Source organism: Protopterus annectens, chromosome 10.part0 (assembly GCF_019279795.1).
Source record: "Protopterus annectens isolate FY-2018-M chromosome 10.part0, PAN1.0, whole genome shotgun sequence".
Taxonomy (NCBI): domain Eukaryota; kingdom Metazoa; phylum Chordata; order Ceratodontiformes; family Protopteridae; genus Protopterus; species Protopterus annectens.
In genome coordinates this window covers 1771620680-1771648514 of record NC_056744.1, presented here as the reverse complement: position 1 = coordinate 1771648514, position 27835 = coordinate 1771620680, and the positions used below count along the sequence as shown (strand labels likewise).

Below are 27835 nucleotides of genomic sequence, written 5' to 3'. Positions count from 1 at the left end.
CTTGTACAACATCAGTAACAACACTATCCTCTGTGAGTAATCTCTTGTACAGCATCAGTAACAACATTATCCTCTGTGAGTAATCTCTTGTACAACATCAGTAACAGTACTATCCTCTGTGAGTAATCTCTTGTACAACATCAGTAACAACACTATCCTCTGTGAGTAATCTCTTGTACATCAGTAACACTATCCTCTGTGAGTAATCTCTTGTACAACATCAGTAACAGCACTATCCTCTGTGAGTAATCTCTTGTACAACATCAGTAACAACACTATCCTCTGTGAGTAATCTCTTGTACAACATCAGTAACAACACTATCCTCTGTGAGTAATCTCTTGTACATCAGTAACAACACTATCCTCTGTGAGTAATCTCTTGTACAACATCAGTAACAACACTATCCTCTGTGAGTAATCTCTTGTACAACATCAGTAACAACACCATCCTCTGTGAGTAATCTCTTGTACAGCATGAGTAACAGCATTATCTTCTTTGAGTAATCTCTTGTACAACATCAGTAACAACACTATCCTCTGTGAGTAATCTCTTGTACAACATCAGTAACAACACTATCCTCTGTGAGTAATCTCTTGTACAACATCAGTAACAGCACTATCCTCTGTGAGTAATCTCTTGTACAACATCAGTAACAACACTATCCTCTGTGAGTAATCTCTTGTACATCAGTAACACTATCCTCTGTGAGTAATCTCTTGTACAACATCAGTAACAGCACTATCCTCTGTGAGTAATCTCTTGTACAACATCAGTAACAACACTATCCTCTGTGAGTAATCTCTTGTACAACATCAGTAACAACACTATCCTCTGTGAGTAATCTCTTGTACAAAATCAGTAACAGCACTATCCTCTGTGAGTAATCTCTTGTACAACATCAGTAACAACACTATCCTCTGTGAGTAATCTCTTGTACAACATCAGTAACAACACTATCCTCTGTGAGTAATCTCTTGTACAAAATCAGTAACAACACTATCCTCTGTGAGTAATCTCTTGTACAGCATCAGTAACAACACTATCAAGTGAAGAGCAAATTTGTCTGTGAATCCCACTGCCAATTAGGTATAATATATATGTCACAGGACTAACCCTATAACATTTAGGAACTATTCAAAGGCAGACTTCCTACTACTAACTGATAACCTGCCAAAATGTCAAGCCCTCCCAAACACTGAGAACACATTTGCCTATGCAGAAACATTCACAGAAACCCTGTACAATCATTTCAAGAAATGCATAGAGACAGCTGCACCCACCACAAATAAGCCTGGAAGTCACTCAAAAACAAACCACCCTGGTAGAATCCAGTCATAAACAGGTTATACAACAAAAGGAAAAGGTCATAGCCAAGATTAGGAGGGCTACACCCAGCATGATAAAAATACTGTCATCAATCTAAACAAATAACTAAGAGGTCAAATTAAGTCTACTAAAGCAAAATTTGAGATAAATATACTCTCCTAGGCAAAGTCAACCACTAGGCTTTCTTTAGCTATGTCTGAAACCTCAAAAGGAACACATATCAATATGAAGAACTGATTATAAATGGAATCACCTACATGGAGAGTCAGAAGATATAGCAAAAGTTCCAGCCAACAAATTCAGATTCAATTTTACCCCCCTCTGTCCCCTGCCCGCCTGCCCCCACGCAAATACCATCAAACATCCTCCTCCCATCTATCACTAACAAGCAGGTCTTAGATGCACCCTCTAAGGCCAAAAACATTGCATCAATGGGCCCAGATAATATCCCAGGATGTATCAGAACCACTGGAGTCACTGTTTAACCACAGCCTCCAACAGGCTTTGTGCTAAGGTAATGGAGAACTGCAACAGTCATCCCTTTACACAAGGCAGGACATCAACACACCATAGGAGTTACAACCCAAAATTCTGACTAGTCTCATATGCAAAGCCATGGAAAGAATTATCACAGAAATGATTAATAAGGACATAGAAAACCTTCAAACACTGGATACAACACCGTTTGGTTTAGTCAAGAGCAGATCATGCCTACTCAGCCTGTTGGGTCATCAAGACAATGGATAAGGCCAAAATTGTCCATACTGTCTACCTTGGCCTGGCTAAGTCATTTCATATAATACCCCACTCGAGCACTATAAACAAACTCATGGATAAAGGCATAAACCCCTATGTTATGCAGTGGATAGTTCTCTGGCTCTCAGGTAGGATTCAGGAGGTTAAGATATGGGAGATAATCTCTTTAAAGAGGCTGGTCACTTATGGAGTCCCTCAGGACTCTGTATTGGGTCCACTCCTTTTTGAGATATACTTCTCAGATGTCAAGCCCAATGTTAAGGGCCTCTGCCTGACCAAGTTTGTAAATGATTGCAAACTAGGAGCATTCAAGAATCTCCCCAAGATACTAACATCATACAGGAAGGACTAACACAGACAAATGCCTGCTGCCAAAATCACAGCTTAAAACTCAGTGCTAAGAAATACATAATAATAATAATACCCAGCCCCCCTAGGAAATTGCCTCATTGATAACACACCCCTAAGAGTAGAATCAGCAGGAAGGGATTTGGGTACATGTGTAGATAGTAGCCTGGCTTTTGACCAACATGTATCTAAGGTAGTAAGGAAATCAAATTATAAGCAAGGGCATGGCATCTAGGTCTAAGGAAGACATCATTCCACTGTACTGGCCCTCATCAGGCCCATCTTTGAGTACAACACCCCCTTCACTATGTACCTGGCCAGGCATATGCAGTCACTAGAATTTCTATAGAGGTTACTCACAAAAGGAATACAGGACATAACAGCATGTTCTGTGAAGACTGCCTCAAAGCCCTGTCTCTATACTCTTTCCTATATGTCGCTCATCTTGGTTCACTACTGAAGGCGAACAGGCAGGGCAGTTTGTTTCTATGTTTTATTACACAGAAACATGTTAGGATGGATAGCAGCAGTGCAAAATATAAACAAACTGATTAACTGACAGACTACACAGACATGCATGCTTACATCTCAACAGCTAACTACAAAATGGCAGTAAGGCTCGCACGTGCTCAGTATTTATACACTTGTGCAAGCCCATGGAAAGCTTCTTAAAGGCATACATACATATTGATCTACATCCTCCCTCTTTAATGAATTGCCCATAATGAAATCACATCTGGAGAAGATATGCAATGGCATAGACACTAGGAAACAAACACAGCACTTATGTCCTTATGTCCAAGCTGCCGTGTATTTGGAACATGGTTTGGAAATGCAACCTGATCTAGTGATATAGCAATCAGAACTAGGTTTAGCAATAGGGGCAGTCATTGGTGAACAAACAGATGCTGGAGTTTCAGGATGCTTCTCAGGAACAAGGATATTTACTGGAACGTCCTCTGGAACTGGAATGCTGGATAACTCACTCTGAGATTGAGTCTTTCTCGCATGTATGATACTGCAATACAAGCTTGGACACTGGGACCAAATGTTTCTGATTCCACCTAAACTCAACTCCTTGTGATTCCACAATATACAATCTTGTTTCTGGACATACACTTTTAATGACATCAACCGATCAAAACCTTTAGATGTCTGCATCCTTACTATCTCCCCTTCTTGTAATGGATTGAGTGGTTTGCTCTACTTATCATAATAGGACTTCTGGGATAAGCCATTCTTCAACATATGGGCTTTCACTGATCTGTTGTTCTTGACACATGGAACCAATAGATGACTGGTAAATGATAACATGGTTCTGGTTTGTCTCGACAGAAGTCTCTGTGCAGATGAACCAAGATGTTTATCACAAACAATATTTCTGAGATTCAAGAGATTCAGGAAAACATCACTACTGTCTCTTTTCAACTTCTCTAACAAATATTTTGCACTTTGAGCTGCATGTTCTGCCAAACCATTTCACTCTGGGTACTCAGGGCTACTTATAACATGAATAAAGTCCCACTCTTCAACAAATCTCTTGAACTGCTGGCTTATAGACTGTGTACCATTGTCAGAAATAACTTTGTGTGGGCTACCATGTACTGCAAAAAGATGCTTCATCTTAGTAATGACAGTACTGGATGCTAGATTAGGAAGTAGGTAAATCTTGAACCAATTAGAATAAGAGTCTACTAACACCAAATAATGTTGACCATTCCATTCGAAAATGTCTGTAGCTACTGTCAACCAAGGTAGTTCAGGAATCTGGTTTAGCTGAACTGGTTCTTTCTGTTGATGTGGCTTAGTACCATTACATACAGACCAAGATGAAAGTACTCTCTCAATGTCTTTTGATATAGAAGGCCAAAATACTAATCCTCTTGCCCTTCTTTTGGTAGAATCAGTTCCTGGGTGGCCATGATGCAAAATGGTAATATACTCTTGTTGCAAGGATTTTGGAAGAATTAGTTTTGGACCTTAAATGATGATACCATCATCAAACAAAATCTCATCTCTGTAAGGAAAATAGGGTTGCAGATCTACTGGTAAGCAAGATTGCTTTGATGGTCATCCTTGATTGATAAAGTGGTTGAGCTTCTGAAGAACTGGATCTGTAGCTGTATGAGTTCTAAGCTCATCAAGATGTGTGGAAGAAAAAATTGCTCTTTTCCAAGACTTCAAAATCAAGTTGCTTATTTTCATGCTGTTCAGCAGTATTTCTGGGTGATCTGGATAATGTCTCAGCAAGATAAAGAAGTTTGTCTTTTGTATAGACAAGATTGAAATTATACTTTTGCAATTTGAGCATGATGCGTTGCAATCTGGCAGGAGCTGTATGCATAGGCTTTCTCAAAATAGTGACTAGAGTTTGGTGATCTATTTCAGTCTGGATAGGTCTACCATAAACATATTGTGGAATTTCAAACATGCAAACACATTTGCCAAGAGTTTTTTCTCTATCCGCATATACTGCATTTTAGTTTGGGTTAGAGTTCTGGACACATAGGCTACTTGTCTACCCTCTTGAAGAATGACTGTGCTAAGACCAAATTTCAAAGCATCACAAGAAAGAGTAACTGGTTTGAGAACATCATAATGGCTGAGAGTTTGTGGACTGGCAATTCTCTGTTTCAGGACATTAAATGTTCTTTGGTGTTATTCTGACCATGACCAAGATACATCTTTACATGTCAGCTCTCTGAGCAGTGCTGAAAGTTAGCTCAAGTCTGGAATGAACTTGCCTAGGTAGTTAACTATGCCAAGAAATCTTTGTAATGCTTGAACATTGTCTGGAGCTGGCATTTCAAAACTAGCAGTTTGCTTGGAAGGATATGGTCATAGGCTTGAACTGGTAAATAAGTGAACAACATAAGTAACTTCTTATAGCCTGAACTTGCACTTCTGAGGATTCAGCTTAAGATTCACTTCACGGGCTCTTTCCAGAATTTTCTGAGTTTTTTGTCATGCTCATACCTCTCAACCTGGAAACATCAAAAAATCTGGACAAAGGTACATGAAAAATAGGTACAAATCAGTATGCTGATTAACATAAAATTTGCGTACATAATTATCTGACCCCACCCACTCCAATGGAATTGTGGGATACCAACTTTCAAATGCAAACCGAAGAACAGACAATCAAAATATGGCCCCAGCCCAGAGCCTGTAGTAAATGTTAAACATTTTTTTTGAATGTGTAGCAATGATGTTCAGTGGGAAGGGAGAAGATGATGAACCTTAGAATTTTGTTTTTGGTGACTTGCAGTATGTGGGTTTTTGGTAAAAGCAGGGCATTTAATGGTAGGCAATACTCTAGCAAAAGAATATTACAGTTTGCTAGGACCTCCAAAAGTCATTCTCCATGGCCTACTTTTTAGTGGCATTAGCGTAGCTTGAGTTTGTGCCACCCGGGGGTTTGAGTTTGCTGCCCTTCACCCCTCACAAAATCACAGTCAAATTGGGCCCCCCATACACAGTCCTCCCCCCTGTAGCCATTCCAAATGTCCCATTACTTGGCTATTTTGCCCCATTTACCATAAACACTGTAATGTGTATACTGCTTTACTTCTACAATGATTATTTGGATTTTATTTAAAACTTTTATTTTACATGTTATAGCACAAACACTAATAGACATCTGATAAACAAAGCAATACAGTCTCACAATGAAAACAGACTTAGCTTTAAAACTTCTCTGCCCTTGAAACTTGCATTCATTGAAACAGCATTGAAACCCACATTCAAAGAAAATGCATCTGGCCAGTGGCGACTAAAGATTACCTTTGAGTTGTTTTCAAATCATAGGCCCCTTGCACACAAAACATACATGTGTTCTTTGATATACCTTCCTGATTGTATTAAATTAAATTCCTTGTATAATACAGCACACTTGTTAGAACGCATTTTAAATCTATTGTTTTGAACATTTTTCCAGTAATCAATGAAACAAAATGCATGAACCAGTAATGACAAAACTGCCCAATTCTGCACATTTCCATCATAAAAGTCTACCCAAACTTCTACAGTCCACCAGTATCAGTAAATATGCACATTCTCTGCAGAAGTAAACATCTAAATAATTCCACATTAGCGAGGTCTATAACTAATGAAGAGGTTGTTGCTAGCAAACAACTTAATATTTCATTGTTTCATCTACAAATAAAGTGCCTGTTGCCCTTGAGGAATAAATTGACTATGTTACATTAAAAAATGATAAGCTAGTAATATTGCAATAGGGAATGGATGGCAAACTGATGACAGGTTCATAGTTACTAGGTATCTCTGCCAAAAGATGACATTCTCAGGACTGCAGCATCAACCCCTTTTAAAAGTACAACACAGTACAATATCAGTAATCCATCTACATACTATGGGAGTAGAACCCACAGCCTTCTTTATCAAAAGCAAGAATTCTACCTGTTGTGCTACTAACAACACAAACAGACTTGGCATAAGCAGCACTAAACTTCTCTCCCATTGAAGAACTATGCAGCAAAAGAAATCTGGAAAAAGCCAACATTTATTGGGGGGGGGGGGCAAACGCCCAAAACCAAGGATACATTTTAAACATTGCCTGTATAATCTTAGAAAACTTGCTTGCTGAAGTATGCATCAAAAATTAGTTTCTGAGTCTAATTAGTTAATGTAAAATAGTGCTGACTGATTTATTTTAGCAGGCAGTGTTTCACAAGCTGTTTTTCTGTGATTACACTTATAATGTTACTACATTGCACAAGTCAGTGGTGCAAAGCTAAGGTAAAATGGTAATTGATAAAGAGTTTTGAATGGTGCAACACTTCTGATGTCTAGCCTGCCACTAATGATATAAATGGTCACTTTTGGCCTCCATCAATAAAAAGTCATACTGGATGAAGAGTGCAAGAAACATGCCACTACCTAGTGCAAAAGAGCTGCTTCTGTACAAGAGACTAAGAAGTGGGTATAGAAGTGAACATCTATTTTCAGTCTCCTGCAGCTATCTTAAAGACTTTTCTGTCTGTCATTCATTTGAAAGTTGTGGAGAGGAATTAATGCAGGATCACACACACACACACACACACACACACACACACACACACACACACACACACACACACACACACACACACACACACACACCTAAATGTAAAGGAATGCAGTAAAAATAACATTAACAAGCTGCAGTTTCTCCAAATGTAAAGGAATGCAGTAAAAATAACATTAACAAGCTGCCATTTCTCTAAATGTAAAAGAATACAGTAATGAAGCCCTCTGCCATTAAGTAATAACATAAACAACTCAGCCGTTGCTGTAAAGTTAAGCAACTATAAAAAGGTTTCTCATCAATCTCCTGCCTTTTCACAACTCAGCTAAATTAATGCATAAAAGAAGCTGCCGTTTCTCTCTAACTGCATTAGCCAAATTTAAGTAAATAAAGAAACCACCATTTCTCTCTAAATTTAAAACAGTACACAAACTAATGCAGTAAAGAAGCTGCCGTTTCTCACTAACTGCATAAGTAAAGAAGCTGTTTCTCTCGTAGTTGCACGCACACACACATGTAAGTTTAGCCATACCTAAGTAAATAAAGAAGCTGCCACTTCTCTCTAAATTTGAAACAGTAAAAAGTACTATGCCTGCAATGCTGCATACGTAAAGATGCTGCTGTTTCTCTTGCATGTACATAAGTTTATATTTTTTCCCTGGAGTCTGGAGGAGGAGCCGGTCAGCTGGGGAAGAAAGAAGTGCTGTGCAAAGAGCAAACAAGGACCTGTCTGCAGAAGCTGACATCATTGTGCACACCCTTCATGTGATGATGTCAGGAATAAAAAAATTAAAACAAAAAAACCCCCAGGAAATTCAGAAATTAAAGGGGCCACATGGAAATTCAGAAATTAAAGGGGCCACATGGAAAGTCATTGCACCCCAATGTTTCGCCCTCAAAATTGGTATTTACCAAGAAATTTGGTATGATTGAGAGGTATGCTCATGCTCAGTTTCGCCATTACCTCCTACTAGAATATCATCTACTATAATAGCAAATGGATACCCAGAAAAAAAAATGCTCCATTGCATGCTGGAAGACTTTACTGGAAGAATTTATCTCAAATGGCATTCTCAAAAATCTGTACCTGCCAAAAGGAGTACTAAAAGTGGTTAGAAATGAGGATTTCCAGTCAAATAAAATTTGCCAAAATGAACTGTTTGCATCCAAAACAGAAAAAAAACAGTGGCATTTGGCATAAGAGCAGCAACTTCTTCAACTGTATGCATTGGATGATGAGGTCTTTTCAGTGCTTTGTTCAAATCATGTGGATCAATGCATATTCTGATATCATCTGAGATTTTCTTTTGAGCTATGACCATGGAAGATACCCATTCAGTCGGTTCATCTGGACAAATGACACCTTGTTGCACCATTTTATCTTAGCTCGGCTTTGACTCTGTTCTGAATAGCTACTGCATCTTTCTGAGCTGGTCTGACAACTGGGCTGATTTCAATGTCTAACTTCATGGAGTATACAACTGGAGATTTTCCTAGTTTGTCTTCGAAAAGATCAGCATAGGTAGAAAAATCAGACTGGGCAAAATTAGAACAGTGGTCTTTTACGCTTATACGGTGCACTTCTTTATTAAATGAAAGTAGTTCCATTTTCAAACTGTCTCTGAGGCCTAATAATGACTGTACTTACCTTTTGACTATGTAAAATTGCAATCATAGCTGTTTCCAGCAGAGTAACATGAAAGCACTACTAAACCTTCAGTTTGAATCTCTTCACCACCATAAACAACAAGCTTCACACACTTTGCCAAATCAAGCTTCTCACCAGCACATACTCTAGCAAATGTTTCTGCTGACATAACATTGCACTTTGAACCTGTGTCAACTTTGAGCTCTATGGGTCTCTCATTTATTCAAACAGTACAAAATACTTCATTCTTTTCTCATAAATCTACTGCATTGACTGTTTCATTAAGCACAAACACACCATCAACATAAGAAGTAGGGTCACAACTTTCTAACTGATCAACTTGTCTCTTTGAATGTCCTCTTTTAATAAAAGAATGAGCCTCTTTTGATTTACAAAAATCTTTGGAAATTATTCCACTTTTTACATCTGTGGCATGGCTGACCAAAAGCTAAGCCCTTTCTCTTTTAGACACATGACTGCCACCACAATTACGACAGTTGACTATGAGGCTAGGTGAGGGTACATGCTTTGAGTTTGCTGGCTCACCCTTGTGCTTCATTGAGACTGTATGCACTCTGGAATTTGCTAGAAAGTTATGGGGTTTGCCAGAGAGTGTTGTAGGGCTCACAGTTGCTTCCATATGCTTGGGCCTGTTTCTTTTAACCACGTGCTGCATACCATCAACATGAGCACTACAAGATACTGGAAACATGCATTTCTCATTTGTAAGCATATTTGTGTGCTTTTCTGTGAGCTCATGTATCTGACAAATCTCAGTGGCCTTATTCAAAGTTAAATCACTGTCACAAAGCAAAATCTTTCTCACAGGATCATCTTTAATACCACACACAAGTCTGTCTTTTATCAACTCATCCCTTAAGCCACCAAATCTGCATGTTTTACCCTTATTTCTTAAGTCAGCTATATACGTATACTGCAAAAGTTTAACCAGGCTTTTGATCTCTTGTGTAAAATAAGTGCCTTTCCATTGCAATATTCATTTGGGGGTTACACATTTCTGTAAATTTATGTTTTAAGCACTTGGGGTCTTCCCTTGACTCAGTTGGTACCACTATATGGTGGTATTCCCCCTCTCCTGCAAATACTGCAGGTGCATACACAAATGAATGCTCTTTCTATGGCTTCTGAACCAGCCAAATTAATCATAATAAATGCCTTTGTACTCTCATCTTTATCAGAAAATGCAGTTTGTATGAAAATATCATATTCCTGCTCAAACACTCTCCAATTCTCTGCAATATTAATATGAAAGACAAGTGGAGGTGGTTTTTCGCAATCTGTCTACCATGTCAACAAAGTATGCTCAAACACACTGAAGAAATGGCCGTTCTAATTATATATGAAAACTCACACATAGCCAGTACTTGTAATAACATTCAAATGCACAATAAACACTTTGAAATACTGTACTTCGAGAAATATGCTTTGAAATGACTGTATTTTGCTAATAACTGTACTGTAATACTGCACAAGCTTGCGACCACTTTGTATACTTTGGATATCTTGAATAGCTTTAATTAATGTGAAAAAGTAGCTCATAGTGAAAAAATGCAGTCGTTTTCCTTATTTTATACATTTTTTGTGATTTGGACTTCGTTTCAAACATTTTTGTAACTATGTTGAATATTTTTATCAATATGTCACAGTTATGGATATTCCATTTAACTAGAAATTTGTTTTTTTGCATTCTAAGTGCTTCATTTTATATTCTTTGAATAAGAAATCATTTAAGCAGGTGTTGGTACCTGAAATCTTTTCTGACCTGTTTTGCGATTTATGCATGCAGCAGGGATGACCCATTCCTCTTTATTCCTCCACCATTAACTGAGTGCCTCTCAGTCTTGAATCTGGATCTCTGGATCCCATTCTGACACCATGTCGCTCATCTTGGTTTACTACTGAAGATGAAAAGGTGGGTAAGTTCATTTATATGCTTTATTAAACAGAAACACACTAGGATGGATAGCAACAGTACAAAATATAAACAAACTGATTAACTGACAGACTACACAGACATGCATTCTTACATCTGAACAGCTAACTACAAAATGGCAGTCAGGCTCACATCTCAGTATTTATACACTTGTGCAAGCCCATGGAAAGCTTCTTAATGGCATACATACATATTGATCTACACTATAGACTTTTGAAATGTGATCTATCTCTGGCATACAAGGCATCCTTAGATCCTACTCTGATGGATGTTTTGCATATCTACAAAATGAATAACATCAGAATTACTTGATCTAGGGGTTTAAATTTTTCTTGCAACATAAATAGGACAGGGTATGTGTGTCAGAGAATTCCCATTCTCTGGAACAGGCTTCTGATCCATATGAAGCAGAACTCTTCCCTAACCCTATTCAAGGGAAACCTGAATCAGTGGATGGAAAATTGGAAGTATCCTTGGAGTCTAATACCCATGTTTCTAATGGGTGAAGGCAGCCTGCAAATTTTGCCGTAGCTTACATATACCCCTTAATATAACCTCTAAGGCACATAAATTTGCTGGATACATTTGGGAAGCTTGGCTAGAGGTATAAAGGCCCCAGTGGTCATTAGCCTATGAGTCTATGAATGAATGTAGCCTTGAGGGGATGCAAGTCACATGGTATTGCCTCCATCTTGGACAAGATGCAGTAAAGAGCTTAAGCAGTGAAAATCACCCAAGCCCGTGTCTCTGTTCACTTAACTATCTTGACCAGTACATAAAAGATTATTAAATGGTGTTAGAAAGGTATTGAAACTAGAAGTATCTGCACAATTTTGTTCTTAAGCTGCATTCAGTTTTACAGAACCAAAAAAAAAAATCAATGCCTGTCACAGCATGCAGTAACCCTACTATTCAGTGACATAATATTCAAATGCATCTTTGTCAAAATTCTCCTTATATTAAAACTAGTTTCAGCACTGCTTTCCATTTTGTGTCATACTTTCAAATTCACAGAAGAAGTAACACTGTAATTTGTTTACTTATTTGATATGTGTTGGAGAACACTGAACCATTTGAACTATTTTTCAGGTCCAGCATGCAATACTTTAATTCAAGAACTTTGTTTGCAGTCATCTTCCCCATTACGTTGGAAGTTTTAGCTTACCCTAGGATATGACCCACTTGTCACCTTATGAAAGATAGTCTCATATCATATTTTTTAACTTTTTTTTTAAAACTCACTGCCACCTCATATGTGCAACAACAAGGACATTACAAAAAGGTGCTGCCTCTGATCCAACTATAAACTACCATTTTCTATCTACAAAAACCTTTCCTTTATTAGTAATCATTCATTTTTAGTGTATTCTATTGATAGACATTTCTAAGGAATTTCGCAGCAATGGCTTACATTATGCAGTTTGAGGCAGCTCAGAAGTTTTTGGTATAAGCAAAAAGAGACACCTCTATAGACTGTGTTACTTGGTCATAAAATAATATCTATGAAAAAAACAGCATCTGGAAATATGACTGACAAAAGACAGCCCTGCATTACATGACTCGGTCCTTATGTCTTTGGGTAAGGGCTCTCTACAAACACAGTCTGGACATCAGTAACAACACAGATTTTATCAGTAGGTTTATTGGTGTATCCCACTGTTTAGAAGGGAGATGATACAGCATTAAAATGAGTAAAGCCTTTTCAATTCTTTTGAGACTGCTGCGCCAGATACTGGTACTGTTACATTACACAGAATATGTCGATTTTAAATTTTTTAATTACAGCTATCTAATGATGACTGACGCTTATACTAGTCTGGTCAAAAGGGGATTTACATTTGTACCTATGTGCAGAGTTGGTGATTGCAATATTCACACTAAACTTTTTATTCATAAACTGAACATGAAATTATTATTTAAGAATAATTCTGACTTTACTTCTGATACTACAGCTTGTAAGAGAAAGCGTGTCTACAACCGCCAGCTGCACACAGATACAGAGAGCTTTGAGTTCTTATGTGAACATGATTTAAGGCAGCTTTACAGGAACAAAGTGTTGTGGTTCCCAAATCTTACTAAACCAAAATGAGACCTTATTTTTGACATTTCACATGACTCTATTAAATGGGTTATGAAGCCCATCAAAGGTGGGGGAGTAGCACTGAGGAACACTCTAGATTATAACAGCAAGATGATGCAGTTGCTTATGAGGGACAATTTATATTCCAGGGTCTCCAAAAGTGAAATGAATGTAGCATGCACACATATTGATTGATTGATGAGCTATTGCTACAGGAGATACAGCACCACCATGAAGCTAATTTATCTAAAGGCAGATATCCTGTGATTTCTAGCATCTTTGGAATTCCAAATATGCCCAAAACATTGCTGACCTACTAATGAGACCTATAATGGAGCCTGAATGTCCAAAAACAGAACCCTTTGCTATATTTGTGGACAGAAAATAATAAAAAAAAAACATTTTGGTGGTAGTAACTCTGTTTTAAAAGACTTGTGTCATTTGTAAGGAATTAACAGCTAGTCTTTTTATTTCTGATGTTATGTTTGATAGGACTGATATGATAGACCTTTTTACAGTGATACCACACAATATAGGCTTACAACGATTCACTGAATGTGTTTCTAAATTTTTAAAGGCTAGCTAATGTTGAACTTAGATTTTTAATGATTTTATGGACAGTGTTTTAACTAATAATTATTTTCATAGTTTCATAGTTTCATAGTATAGTACTAGGCTATCTGCCCTGGGGCATTTGTAAGCCTAGCCATAGTGATGTGGCTTTTGCCACCCCATGAAATGGTACAAAAATGTACAGAATAAATCTAGAATACTGTGCCTCTGTCTAGTAGTGACACAATGAAGGTCCCTTTATATAATAGAATTAGTTTACTATGCCCCTGTCTGGCAGTGACACAGATGTGACCCCTGGGGTAAACTTACAATCTCCCATCCACTCATTAAGATTTCTCTTGAAGAGAGTCAGTGAGGGGCTTTGCCTAATACGAACTGGGATCCTGTTCCAAAGCATGGGAAGCCTCTGGGTTATGAATCCTATTCATACTTGTGCCGAGGTTTAAGTCTTTAGCTCTTGTGGTCCTGATGGATTTGGATTTTTTGAGGTGGAGCATGTCCATCAGATCCTGATTGGACATGGCCTTGTACGTCAGGCAGAGATCACCTCTGAGCAGGTGGTATGCTACTGAATAGAGCTGAAGTTTCTTTAGTCTGGCAGAATAAGACATATGTTTGAGACCCTTGATCCTTTTGGTGAGGTACTTTTGTGGTCTCTCCAGCTGTTGCAAGTGACGGGTGAGGTACATACCAGATGGGGCATTGTACTCAATCATGGGTCTGATGAGGGAGGAATATAGGGGTACAATGACATCCTTGGATCTGGATGTGAATCCCTTCATGATGAGGTGTGCAAGGTAGAATGTTTTTCTAACCACTTTGGCAACGTGGGTGTCAAATGAGAGGTCGCTGTCTACTTGGGTCCCTAGGTCTCTGATTACTTTTTCCATACTCAGTGGGTTGCTGTCTATGTGATAATTTGTGGGTAGTTTGTTTTTTCCAAAAGGGATGACTATACATTTTTTAGCATTTAGTTTAAGGCCGTGACTACGGCACCAGTTGTCCGTTTCAGTGAGGCCTTTTTGTAGGATGTGTGTGTCTGCTGGTGTATCGACTATGGCGCCTAGTTTGCAGTCATCTGCATATTTCGTCAGCCACAGCCCTCCCATGTTTGCTTTAACATCTGAGAAATAAATGCCGAACAAGAGGGGTCCCAGGACAGATCCCTGTGGGACACCACTTGTGACTGGCTTTGAGTCTGACATTGCTCCAGCGATTTTATCTTTATGGGTTCTGTCCTTTAGCCAGTTTGCAATCCATCTAGTGACATAAGGGTTTACTTTTAAGCTGTTTAGCTTATCTATGATGCCTGAGTGGGGTATTGTGTCGAAGGCCTTAGCCAAGTCCAGGTATGCTGTATGGACTGCTTTGCCCTCATCAATGGCTCTAGTGACTGTTTTGAAAAAGTCAACCAGGTTTAAAAGGCAGGATCTGCCCTTTACAAAGCCAAACTGGGTGGGGTCAAGTGTCTGTAGGTCCCCTATGTCTCTGTTTATGAGTTCCATAATGATTCTTTCCATAGTTTTGCAGACCAGGCTAGTTAAGCTTATGGGGCGGTAGTTTCCAGGGTCTGTAGAGGCACCCCTGTTGTGGAGTGGGACCACTGTTGCTGTACGCCAGTGTTCAGGTACATATCCCGAAGTAAGGCTAAGGTTAAATAGCATTTTTATGTGTGGATTTAGCTCCTCTTGGAGTTCACGTAACACGCACCCCGGGATACCGTCAGGTCCCATTGATGCTGTGTTTTTTGCTTTGTTTAGGGTGGTTCTCACTTGGACATCTGAGATGACAGGGAGATTACATTCAGCTGGGATAAGTATTTCTTCTTTTGGGGGTGAAGGAGGCGAGAAATTTGCACTGAACCTGTCAGCCAGAATGTTAGCAATATCTGTGAGTTCAGTGTATTTTTTGTTGTTGTGAACCAACTCTGAGCATATCTGAGGATTTCCGCCCAGGTTTCTAACATAGCTGAAGAAGGCTTTGTGGTTATCTTTAGTGTCCTTAGCGATTTTTCTCTCAAAGTTTGCCTTGGATGTTTTTATGAGAGAACGTAGTTTTCTGGTAATGTTGATCAGAGATGTCTTCCCTTCATGGGATTTCGCTCTGACGTGCAATAGCTTCCTTCTTTTGTTATACAATTTGTTTATGGCTGAGGTCCACCAGACAGGACACTTACATTTGGTGGAGAGGGACTTGGATTTGTTTGGGATTGCATGATCCATGCATTCTTGGAGATGTCCATAGAAAGCATTTGTGAAGGATTCGGCATTGTGGGATGTGGCATCCACTGGCACGGTAAGCATAAAGGATACCATCTCAGTCTTAAGAAGAGTGAAGTCTGCTTTTGAGAAGTTTTTCACTGTGGTCTTTTGTGCTGGGGGTGGAGGTGGGATATGTATATCCAGGGTGATTAGTTTGTGGTCAGATCTCACTAGTGAGGGGTATACTTCCGGTGTGGAGCATTTTGTCCCCATGTTTGTGATGATCAGGTCTAGTATATTATCTCCCCTAGTGGGAGAGGTGACTAGTTGTTCCAGTGCATTTGAATTTATGAATTCCAGGAACCTTTGGGCTAGGGTATTAGGGCTAGAATAATGTACCCAATCTATGTTTGGGTAGTTGAAGTCTCCCAGTATGATGGTATTTTGTGATACATTCATATCCTCCAATGTCTTCAGGAAGGCTGAGTGGGGTTCTTGAGATTGGGAGGGTGGTCTGTAACATGCTACCAGTTGTATAGCAGTTTTGCCTATGGTTAGTTGCACCTGTATGGTCTCTGATGCTTCATGTGTTGCTACTAACCTGGAGGTGTGGGTGTCCTTTATGAATATGGACACTCCCCCTCCCTTTGTGGTTCGGCCCAGGTTTTGGGACCGAAAAGCATGATACGAGGTATAGCCTGGTAGCGCTGGAGTGCTCTCAGGAGCCTTGAACCAAGTTTCAGTTACTGCACAGACGTCGATGTTCTCCATGCTGAGGAGTGCATCAAGTGCCTGCATCTTGAGATTTAGACTTCTGGTGTTGAGCAGCATTACCCTTAGTTTTTTTCCATTTTTGTTTTCTAAGGAGGTGGGTTTGTCTTTTGAGCCTTGCCTAAAAAGGCACTATGGGGGTGGCAAGAGCCTTAGCCAATATCCGGAAGCCCAGTGGTGACAGGTGTAAGCCATCCCTTGCGAAGCAGCGTGGCTTGTCCAACATATCATCCCAGGCAGACAGACATTGGATCCCCTTAGAATGACACCAGTACTTGAGCCAATTGTTAAAGCTGATCATCTTGTCTTTGTATTGTGGTATCATTCTTGGTGAGGGCAAGATGCTGCTCAGGGTCAGGGTCATTCCAGCCTGGGCTACATAATCGGAGAGCTCCTCTATGTCTCTTTTCATGTAGTCCAGGGAGGTACGTCCCAGGTCATTCACACCAGCATGGACAATGACGGAGTCATATTTGTACTTGCTTTGGAGTGACCTGAGTGTGTGTGTTATGTGGCGGATCCTAGCTCCCGATAGACAGCTCACAGTCACCTTCTCCTTGTTCAGCCTGGTCAGTGGGACATCAGTGTGTCTGACTATGGAGTCACCTATTACTAGTGTATCAGGCAAGGTGTTTGGCCTTAAGGGCTGCGATTGGTTGACACACTGATTTATTGAAGTATGTGTTGCATGTGTTTTGTTTTGAGGTGGTGGATTTTTGGATGTCTGCTTTGGGAGCCTCTGTTGTTTTGGTAAGTTTTTATTAGAGCCTCCGAGTATGTCTTTGTGTTTTTATGTGTTTGGTTTGCAGTTGTGGTAGGTCTATGTGGGACTGGGATTGTTGTGTGTGTGGTTGCCATCTCCTCCTGTCTGGTCATGCCAGCCCTGAGTTGAGAGAGTCCAGCCTCCAGTTTGGCTATATAGTTGCATCTCTCACATGTATTTGTGTTTGTTGGGAGGAGGAGAGGGTTGTCTGTGTACATGAAACAATTGTAGCATTGTCTCAAGATGCCCAGATTGACCAGCTGAACTGGAGATGACGCCAGTAATCTACCACTCTACATGCTAGAACATTATAAGGGAGTGGTATACCTTTAAGGGAAGTGGATATTCACAGGGGTGGTAAGTAGAAGTAGTGCTTTACTTAGTACGAGAGTGCTTACTTAGCAGAGAAGTATTGAGAACAAGTGCTAGGCTTATAATACAGTGAGTAGTCTGGTTATACTAAGAGTAGAGCTTCCTTAAGGGAAAATTTGAAGAGCAGACTTGGCGGAGCCAGAAAAAGTTTAACCTTGTTTAACTGGCGCTGCGCTATGTGCACGACCGTGCAAAGCCGTGCAAACACGGATTTTAAACAGTGAACTACAAAAGAGCTAGAAATGGTCCCAAACAACCAATTACTACAGCTTCTTGTGCTGAGGTCACTTCCCCCAAGGACAGGTAGGCTGCTCAAGGCTCCCCACTCCCACTGGTGAGCAAAGAAACTTCCTTCTATCCAAGTAAGGTAATGGACAACACAGGAACTACACCACAGCCCAGAATACAGCAATGCCTGTAAACTGGTCTAAACTAGTCGAGGAAGGCAGGAAAACAAGGATTATTTTTTGTTTTTTTGGTAGAAACACACAGAAAATGCAGAAACAGTGATAAATTAGTTACACAGGCTAGCACAGTTTAGTGGGCAGCCTCCACAGTTAAATTAAACAAACAAACAAGCGAACTTTCGATCAAATTCGACTAAATGTAACTTTAAGTGCAGATTTTAAAATAATGCAGCAATCAGTTAAGAAACAGTTCAGGCTAGTTCAAGATAAGCTACAGAAGCTATTTCAAGTGAAAAAAAGCAAAGATACTTAAATCCAGAAGGTAGTCTCTTTTCTGAGTTCCCTGCTGCTAGGACCACTGTGTAAACCCACGTGGAGCTTGTCTGAGCAGTATAGCCAGAAAAAAACGCCCAGAGGTGGATTTTAAACAGTGAACTACAAAAGAGCTAGAAATGGTCCCAAACAACCAATTACTACAGCTTCTTGTGCTGAGGTCACTTCCCCCAAGGACAGGTAGGCTGCTCAAGGCTCCCCACTCCCACTGGTGAGCAAAGAAACTTCCTTCTATCCAAGTAAGGTAATGGACAACACAGGAACTACACCACAGCCCAGAATACAGCAATGCCTGTAAACTGGTCTAAACTAGTCAAGGAAGGCGGGAAAACAAGGATTATTTTTTGTTTGTTTGGTAGAAACACACAGAAAATGCAGAAACAGTGATAAATTAGTTACACAGGCTAGCACACTTTAGTGGGCAGCCTCCACAGTTAAATTAAACAAACAAACAAGCAAACTTTCGATCAAATTCGACTAAATGTAACTTTAAGTGCAGATTTTAAAATAATGCAGCAATCAGTTAAAAAAACAGTTCAGGCTAGTTCAAGGTAAACTACAGAAGCTATTTCAAGTGAAAAAAAGCAAAGATACTTAAATCCAGAAGATAGTCGCTTTTCTGAGTTCCCTGCTGCTAGGACCACTCTGTAAACCCACGTGGAGCTTGTCTGAGCAGTATAGCCAGAAGAAAACGCCCAGAGGCGGATTTTAAACAGTGAACTAGAAAAGAGCTAGAAATGGTCCCAAACAACCAATTACTACAGCTTCTTGTGCTGAGGTCACTTCCCCCAAGGACAGGTAGGCTGCTCAAGGCTCCCCACTCCCACTGGTGAGCAAAGAAACTTCCTTCTATCCAAGTAAGGTAATGGACAACACAGGAACTACACCACAGCCCAGAATACAGCAATGCCTGTAAACTGGTCTAAACTAGTCGAGGAAGGAGGGAAAACAAGGATTATTTTTTTTTTGTTTTTTGGTAGAAACACACAGAAAATGCAGAAACAGTGATAAATTAGTTACACAGGCAAGCACACTTTAGTGGGCAGCCTCCACAGTTAAATTAAACAAACAAACAAGCAAACTTTCGATCAAATTCGACTAAATGTAACTTTAAGTGCAGATTTTAAAATAATGCAGCAATCAGTTAAAAACAGTTCAGGCTAGTTCAAGGTAAGCTACAGAAGCTATTTCAAGTGAAAAAAAAGCAAAGATACTTAAATCCAGAAGGTAGTCACTTTTCTGAGTTCCCTGCTGCTAGGACCACTCTGTAAACCCACGTGGAGCTTGTCTGAGCAGTATTTTGCTTTTAATGGTGAGCTCTTTGGATTTGCTATTGGTGTAGGAGCAGCACCAATAAATGTGAACATGATTCTCTCTTACTGGGAGTGTGCATTTGCTTTGAAACCTAGTTTAAAAAAAAATTCTGCATTTCTATGCACAGCATCTAAATAATATATCTGTTTTACGGACAAGGTGGTATGGTGCAGTTTTAGTCAATTCTTGATTATTTTAATTGAATCTACTCCCTTTTCAAATTTGCCAACAAATTGCATATCACCCTCCCAGTCTCTGTTGTGCTCTAAAACTTGGAGGAATTTGAGCTGCCCACCCCTACTGTGAATTTAATTTTGAAAGCCCCTCTCAGACTCATCTCATCTACTCATTCTCCTGGGCACTGAGAGCTCACACTGGGAAGGCCCTCCCCTTAGACTCTTAAAGCTTGAGTTAGCTACTGATTTGTATCATCCCACTCACTTAACACACACTGCAATATTCAGAGTATTAATCCATTGTTCCGTCTCACTTTTAAAATCCATAACATCTGGGACTAGACTACCAATCACTGCTGAGCCTAGGAACTGCTTCTCAGGAATCAGGTTGGGATTAGAACTCCTGTTTTGCTCCTTTTGACAGAAGGACCAGGGGACAGTTTTCCTAGCCCTCCTAGAGATAACCAGATCCTGAAAAATTGCTTTTTGTGACCCGGCTTGGGATTCATGCTACCACATTGATCCTGGTGAGAGAAGGCATAAAGGGGCACCGGTTCTTGCTGGTCTCTAATACGACAGTGTGTACGGGATGTCACTGAGTGGTCTGGTTGTAGTTTTGGTGAGAACCTCTTCAGGTCCTTTGGCAGCTTGGCTTTCTGTTATGTTCAGCTGCTGTAAGTTCTATCTCAGGTATCTACCAAGAGAAGACTACAGCAGATGTACTAAATCCAGCAACATCTAGGTTAATACTACTTCTCAAGATGTAGTTTAGGATTACTGAAACTCTTTGCTTCTGGTGAGAGAAACAGCAGAGCATCACTGATTCTTAGCTGCATACAGCTGTACTGAGACCAACACTATTGCCACTAAACAATGCCAAAGCTCACAGGTGCTACTCCCCCTTCAGCTCACATTACTAAGCATGAGGAACTATTGATTTGTGCTTTCCAACTGCCTCTGTTTCCACCATTGTTGAAATGGGGATCCTGAGACAATGTAACAATGGTCTCATGTTTACTGACAACCACTTACTACTTAAATAAGCTGACACACTGTGTGACAGATGTAGTTACACAATATTATTGAAGGCAAAGATTTCAAATAAAGCCACTACCAACAGCAAATAGGTTGTCGGTAACACATAACAAAACACTATACCCATCACACTGAAGGTCTCAAAAGTACCTTAACTACACCACAAAAGGCCTCCTAAATGTAACCTAGAAACAAGTACCCACAGCAACCCTACAAACACTTACATCAGGCAGCACCATCCACAAAACATGCATCTTAGACTAACAGTGTCTCAACTCTAAAGCCCATAAAGTAAACCACCACACAATCCAACATCTTAGTTACAGGTGACTCCATAGTGAGACAAACTAATGCACCATTCACCAGGCTGAGTAAGACAGGTGACTCCATAGTCAGACACATTAATGTGCCATTCCCTAGGCTGAGTAAGCAGAGAGTCATAGTTAGCTGCATACAGGATGCCAGGATTTGCCACATCACACACGCACTCAAGTCCTTACACTACAAGTGCATATATCACACAGTTAAAGTGCAAATGCAAATACACGACTTGAGATATACCTCCCTGGATTATAGGAAGAGAGGCATGGTAGAGCTCTCTGACTATATGACAGAGTCAGGAAAGAACCTAGCCTTGAGCAGCATTTTTCCATCACTGAGAATTATTCTGCAATACAAACAAAAGATTATGGAGTTCAAAAATTGGCTTAGCATCTGGTGTTATTCAATGGAAGTCCAATATATATATATCAGCCTAAGAAGATATGGCAGACAGTCCTAACTGCTTTGCCAAGGATGGCCTGCACCAATCTCCCAAAACTTTCATATATTAGTTAAAACCTTGTCCACCTCACAGTGACTTTTTTAGGCAATGTCAGTCTTCAACAGCTTCCAACTTAACAAAACAGAATTAGGATAACATAAAGGTATTGCTGCTCAATGCTACGAACCTCAACAAAAATATCCACTCCTTACAGGCACTGCTTATCCTGGAATGCACTGATATATGCATTATCATGGAACATGGAGTTGTGGTTCAAGAAAATTGAGAGCTCCCCATCAGTGCAAGGTTTCAGCACCTACCACACATTCAGGCCCACCACGATGAAGAAAAAGGCACTAAAGGCACCGGTATCTTTGTATTTGTAAAACAAAAGTTCACCTCCAGACTTGTTAGACAGGAAAACAACTCCTCCGTGTCCAACTTGCCATTAATGAAACCCCTTATCACATCATAGCTAACTATAAGATCCCATCTATACCCCCTTGGCCCATACCTCCTGCCTGACAAATATAGGGACCCTATGCATTAGGCCAAAACACCATTCTCCAAGGGGACTTCAGCTACCTCTTCCTCAACTGGGAGACTTGCACATCTGCTAACACCTATGATCAGAGACTTCTGGACTTCATAAATATAAACTCTCTGGGCCAGTTAGTCTGCATCCCAACTACAGGACATAAAATCCTAGTCTTAGTTCTCACCAATAAGGGATGACTCTGTTCCTCAACAGGTGTAACTTCCTCGCTACTCAAATTGCACAATAAATCAGCCTCATTCATCACAAGACTGAAGCTAAAAGCATCTTCAGCTTCCACACAGATTATGCAAAGGATGATCTATGAAAACTAAGTGAATAAATTAGTGAATTTCAACATCCCCTTCCAAATTTATAACCCCACTGCATATGCAGAATCCTTTACCATTAAATTCTATGCACATGAGTATAGCTGCATAGATGCATCTGTCACCCTCTGAAGTAAATACAATGGCAAATTTAAAAACAACCTCCCTACAGTGGAACCCAAATATAAACAGGGTCTAAAATAAAAGAAAAAAAAATTGCACTTATAAATGTAACACTCAAGATGTCAGAAATTATATTGCTAAACTTAATGAGGATCTCCAGTCCCTGATCAAATCAATGAAATCTAGATATGAGGTAAAAAAGCCAGTCGGGTAAAAGGCAACCGTAACTTTTTCTTTCTCTTTGTTGAAAACCTCAGAATCAATGTCCAGCACTTTACAGAGCTAACAGTAAACAATGTCACATATTCAGATCCTGACAACATAACCAAATTACTTGCAGATAAATTTAGACCTAATTTCACCCACTCTCCCTCCTACATTTCCCATATTACATACTCACAGCTACACTTTCCTCAAATCTCACAAGAACAATCACTTTCCAAGGCCAGGAAAACTATTTTTATGGGGCCAGATAACATAACAGGCTTTCTACTGTTTAGTTTGAAAACGGACCTGTCAAACCCCTTGCAGAGGCTATTCAGTATTAGCCTGCAAACAGGCTTTGTGCTGAATGAATGGAAGAAGGCAACAGTCACCCCCTGCACAAAAGTAGGGCCTCAATGTACCCAGGCAGTTATACCCGTAAGTCTGGCCAGCCTCATCTGCAAGGCTATGCAGAAGTCAGATCATTATGGAATGAATAAGTAATGACATAGATAACTGTAGTTTTATTAGGGGCAGATCCTGCATGCTTAACCTTGGTGGTTTATTCAGAAAGGTTAATGAAGCAATGGATGAGGGAAAATCGATACACACCACATATCTAGACCTTGTAATGGCATCTCATACCATTCCACACCCAGGTAATGCAGATAAACTCATCCTGTGAAATGTTAATCCCTATGTAACTCATTGGATATCAAATTGGCTCATACACACAACCAATGAAATGAGGGTAGGAGGCTCTATCTCCTTCAAAAGTCTTGTCACTAATGGTGCATCCCAGGGTACAGTCCTTGGGCTACTCATCTTTAGGCATTATCTTTGTGGAAGTCAAAGTTAACTCTCCAGAGGACACCAAGATCCTCCAGGAGTGCCTTTCCCAAACAAACAGCTGCTGTTATAATGATGGACTAAAACTAAATGTCAAACATGTTTAACAGTTGTACCTAAGAAAGCTTATATTCATTCAGCAGTTGGTTTGTAGGAACTTAAGCATAAAAGTGGAGCTTTTGGTCTGCATCTGATGAAGTCTGTGTAATTGAGACGAAAATGTTAATTTGTCAGTGTATGCGTTAATGTGCTTTGTGGTTTGGTTGTAATAAAATCATGATTTTTATCTCGGCTGCTGGTTCATCTTTCGCTGGGTGCCTTGAACTTTGTTATTGCCTTCAAAAGCAACCAGACCATTCAGGAAGGTCAAACACAGACACTCACTTCCCAACCAGAAAAAGTTAGGAATCTATGCACTCTGCTTCTTCTCTCCCCAGAAGCATAAGCAAAAATTCCAAACTGACAACTATGAAGCAGTTATTAAACTTTCCGGTGATCAGCAGTCCCCAGGAAATAATGTCCATATGCTCCTTCTCTAACCAGGAGCAAAACAGAAGCACTAATCCCAAGATAACTACTGACATGCAGAATGTGGACTCTCCAGTAATTGGTGGTCTAGGAGTAGATGTTGCAGATTTTAAAGGTAAGATGGAGAAATATGTTATTATCCTGAAAGCTGCAGTGTGCGATAAGCAGTTAATTATGAAAGAGGGAGTAACTTAAGCATTAGCTATCAAAGTGGAGAGCCACTAATTTTAAAAGAGCAAGATAAATTGCAAGGGGGTGAGCCGATAAATTTAAATAGTTGACCTATTTAACCAATGAAAAAGGAGAGGGAAGGAGATATGTGATCAAATTAACATAAGGAGCAGGCAGTTAGAAAGACAGTTGAGTTAAAAAAAAACAGCACCACAATGGGAGGTTGGGGAAAAACTTATTTTCTGTGTGACTCACAAGAGACACAGGTGTGGTCTCCTTCCTAGTTTAAATATGCAATTAAAAGCAGAATACAAGTAAAGTGCAGTGCAAAGAAAATTAATCACACTATAGAAAATATAAGAAGGCAATAAAGCAACACTAATTACAAGAAAGCAAAAACAAACTAGCCTATCCCTCACAGCAAGTTGTAGCAGAGTCCGGGTGTGCTTTTATATAATAGGCTAGACCAGCTTTGAGGAGCTCACATAAGTAGGGTAGAATAGTAAGAATCCCTGTCTAGATGGGATTCTCATTCTTTTTAAGACATCAGGTAGAAACTCTTTTCAATTTGGAGATATAAGACTTTCTAGTGGTAGGTTTTCCTCACCTCCTGAAGAACCTGGAGAACAACCTTAGAAAACTGATGTCTGAAAGGGATTACAATTCTATTGTTCACAGTGTCAGGTTCAGAGCCTGCAATTTGAAATGAAGCAGACAATCCTCCCTCACTCTGAGCAAATCCACTTTGTAGGTTGATCTTTGATGATGACCCCTGGCCAAATTATGAAGAAGGGGAGCTAGTGCTGCCTGGCCCAAAAGGAACTGACCAACAAGATTACTATTCTGTCTTCTCAGATTTTCAAAAGAACCTTTGGGATCAAAAGAAGTGGAGGGAAGTAATAAAGGAACTTACCATTCCAATAAAAATACATGACATCTGCTCTCCAGGCCTGGGAGCAAGAGATCCTGGAACAAAACTGCTTGAGCTGCCTGCTCTGAGTGGCGGGAAAAAAAGGTATACTTGAGAAATACACCATTTGTGGACTATGCCCACAAAGACCTCCCTGTTTAACATTCATTTGTGAGCATCTTTCATGGACCTGCTTAGTGAATCTGCAAGAACACTGAACTCCATTAAAATGCACATCGCTTATATTCACAGATGTGCTTTTATAATTAGGTTCCAAGCCCAAACAGCTAGCATGCATGGTTGGTAAACCCCCTCACTTCTTGATATGCCACATATCAACCCAGGCTTAAAGACCACTCCCCCCTCACATAGTGTTCCCCAGCACAAATTGCTGAAGAATTTAACAAGCATTTCATAAAATCCATGACAGACCCACGCATCTCTACAAACTCAGCTAACTCACAACTAAAACTACACACCAACAACAATTCCTTAACACCCCACACAAAAGATAAATTCCATGACCATACCACTAACCAACAAAATAGCTCCAACAATACTTTCACATTCCATCCTATACCCAACTGTCAAATAAAAAAATACTACTCAAGCTCAAGCCCTGCTCCACATCAGCAGAAAATCTCCCACTCCAATACTTAAACCTCACCACCAATTCAATTGGATATCCAGTCAGCATGCTAATAAACAGGTCACTCTATGAAGCCACAGTCCCTACAATATGGAAACTATCTCACATAACACCAATTTGTAAAGGAGGACAATCCATGGAAATCTCTAATTTCTGCATTAGTAATTTGATTTCTGCATTAGTAACTGTATTTAGAGCACAACCTAGAGCTGTTTACTGAATTTCCTGTTTGCACTTATTTTTAAAATCGTTTTTTTCTCAAAACTTGCATTTTATCTGTCTTTGGCCTAGCACTCTTGTGTGGGGTCATTTACTGCACTGTTATAACTTGCTGATACTTGTTAATCTCTGCTATCTCTGAAAAAAAAAAAAAATCTTGTTTTTTTCCCACTTTTCTGAGATTTAAAAAAGTTCAGTTATAGGCTTGCTGTTCTTGAACTGTTTGTAAGTTTCTGTGAGGCCATTTTTTGCTTGGGCTAAAGGAAAGTCTCTCTGTTGATCAGTGGCAGTGAAAAACATTGAGCAGCCTGCCTGCCCCTGTGGGAGTGGTTACTGACTTGAAACTGTAGTTTTATTGGCCATTCTGGGTCAATTCCAAAACTCCTTCATCTTCCTCTCTTAAAACCTGGTTGCCTCGTGGTTTTGGCATCTTTTCAGGCTTGTTGGCTGTTGGTGAAGCACCCACCAAGAGGAGAAAACGCTGAGAGAAGAAAGGAGCCACTTTTGAGACTTTAAGTATTTTTCCTCTGTTTATTTGCTAAGTTTTTCTGCATAGCTGCCTATTTTGAGCATTTTCTGGCTTGTTAAATTTGATTTCTGCATTAGTAATTGTATTTAGAGCACAACCTAGAGCTGTTTACTGAATTTCCTGTTTGCACTTATTTTTAAAATCGTTTTTTTCTCAAAACTTGCATTTTATCTGTCTTTGGCCTAGCACTCTTGTGTGGGGTCATTTATTGCACTGTTATAACTTGCTGATACTTGTTAACCTCTGCTATCTCTGAAAAAAAAAACAAAAAAATCTTGCTTTTTTCCCACTTTTCTGAGATTTAAAAAAGTTCAGTTACAGGCTTGCTGTTCTTGAACTGTTTGTAAGTTTCTGTGAGGCCATTTTTTGCTTGGGCTAAATGAAAGTCTCTCTGTTGATCAGTGGCAGTGTAAAACATTGAGCAGCCTGCCTGCCCCTGTGGGAGTGGTTACTGACTTGAAACTGTAGTTTTATTGGCCATTCTGGGTCAATTCCAAAACTCCTTCATCTTCCTCTCTTAAAACCTGGTTGTCTCATGGTTTTGGCATCTTTTCAGGCTTGTTGGCTGTTGGTGAAGCACCCACCAAGAGGAGAAAATGCTGAGAGAAGAAAGGAGCCACTTTTGAGACTTTAAGTATTTTTCCTCTGTTTATTTGCTAAGTTTTTCTGCATAGCCGCCTATTTTGAGCATTTTCTGGCTTGTTAAATTTGATTTCTGCTTTAGTAACTATATTTAGAGCACAACCTAGAGCTGTTTACTGAATTTCCTGTTTGCACTTATTTTTAAAATCGTTTTTTTCTCAAAACTTGCATTTTATCTGTCTTTGGCCTAGCACTCTTGTGTGGGGTCATTTACTGCACTGTTATAACTTGCTGATGCTTGTTAACCTCTGCTATCTCTGAAAAAACAAAAAAACAAAAAAAATCTTGCTTTTTCCCACT

The 27835-nt window shown here is 39.7% G+C and overlaps 1 protein-coding gene across 1 annotated transcript in view; it reads right to left on the bottom strand.

Annotated features, from left to right (window-relative positions):
* The window catches only part of LOC122814486, a 466448-nt gene that overhangs the window by 324676 nt on the left and 113937 nt on the right, over positions 1–27835 (bottom strand). The window lies entirely within an intron of this gene.